We start from the raw sequence: 1,691 nt of genomic DNA on the forward strand, positions 1-1,691 counted from the left end.
CAAATAACAACAACAACAACAAGTGATACTGCCTTGGAAACCCAAGGAGGGGTCTCTATGAGGTGGGTCCGACTCAACGGCACATTACAACAAACAAACAACAACAGTTGCTTATGTGGTGAAACTGGAATGCTAATTCATTGCTAGTAGGACTGTAAAATGGTGCAGCTATTGTAGAAAACAGTCTGGTGGTATCTTAAAAAGATAAACATAGAAATACCACGTGACTGAGCAATTCTGCTCCTAGGTTTACACCCACATGATCTGAAAGCAAGAATTCAATTAGCTACTTGCATACCAATATTTATTGCAGCATTATTTACAATCAAAAGGTGGAAACAACTCAAATGCCCATCAACAGATGAATGGATATGGTAAAGTTAATGAAAAAAATTGGAAACAAATAGCAGTAAAGGTCACACAACATGGTGACTGTAACTAATGTCACTGAATTATAAATCATTTGAAATAACAGTTGCTTTGTTATATATATGTCACCACAATAAAATTGGAAAATAGTGCTACTTTTGAGCAGATGGAAGACTTATACATATCTTTAACAGAGGTAATAAAGTTCAGTGCATGCTTAGACGTTGCTGTTGTTGCGAGGTGCTGTCGAGTCAGCTCTGACTCATAGCTGTCCTATGCATGTCAGAGTGAAACACTGCCTGGTCTTGCACCATCCTCCAATCTTTCCTGTGCTCGAACCCATTGTCACAGCCACTGAGCCAATCCATCTCGTTAATGGCCTTCACCTTTTTTGCTGACCTTCTACTTTACTATGCATTGTATCTTTCTTCAGGGAATGATCCCTTCTGACAACATGACTGAAGTACGAGAAAGGAAGCCTGTCTTCTCACTTCTAAGAAGCATTCCAGCTGCACTTCTTCCAGAACAGACTTGTTCGTTCTTCTGGGAGTTCATGATATTTTTAGTATTCTTCACCGAGACCACAATTCAAAGGCATCAACTCTTCTTCAGTTTTCTGTATTCATTGTCCAGCTTTCAAATGCATGTGAGGCCATTGAACATACCATGGCTTGGGTTAGGCGCACCTTAGTCTTCAAAGTGACATCTTTGCTCTTCAATTCTTTAAGGAAGTCTTTTGCAGCAGATTTGTCTAGTGCAATATGATGTCTGATTTCTTGACGACTGCTTCCAAGGGTGTTGATTGTGGATCCAAGTACGCAAGGGGAATTATTTCAGTCTCTCTCCATTGAGAATCATGTTGGCTGTTGCTTTTGCATAGATGCCCTTTACTATGTTGAGGAATGTCCCTTCTATCCTTATTTTGCTGAGAGTTTTGATCACGAATGGGTGTTGGATTTTATCAAATGCTTTTTCTGCATCAATTGATATGATCATGTGGTTCTTTTCCACTGTTTTATTTATGTGGTGGATTACATTGATTGTTTTTGTAATGTTGAACCATCCTTGCATACCTGATATGATCCCCACTTGGTCATAATGAATGATTTTCTGGATATGTTGTTGGAGTCTATTGGATAGGATTTTGTTGAAGATTTTTGTATCTGTATTCATGAGGGATATTGGTCTGTAGTTTTCTTTTTGAGTGATGTCTTTGCCTGGTTTGGTATCAAGATTATGCTTGCTTCATAAAATGAGTTAGGGAGGATTCCATTCTTTTCTATGTTTTGGAATAGTTTGGGTAGGATTGGTATCAGTTCTTC

Source organism: Orycteropus afer, unplaced genomic scaffold (genome assembly GCF_000298275.1).
Source record: "Orycteropus afer afer isolate SDZICR_OR568_19922 unplaced genomic scaffold, OryAfe1.0 scaffold00224, whole genome shotgun sequence".
NCBI classification, from domain to species: Eukaryota; Metazoa; Chordata; class Mammalia; order Tubulidentata; family Orycteropodidae; genus Orycteropus; species Orycteropus afer.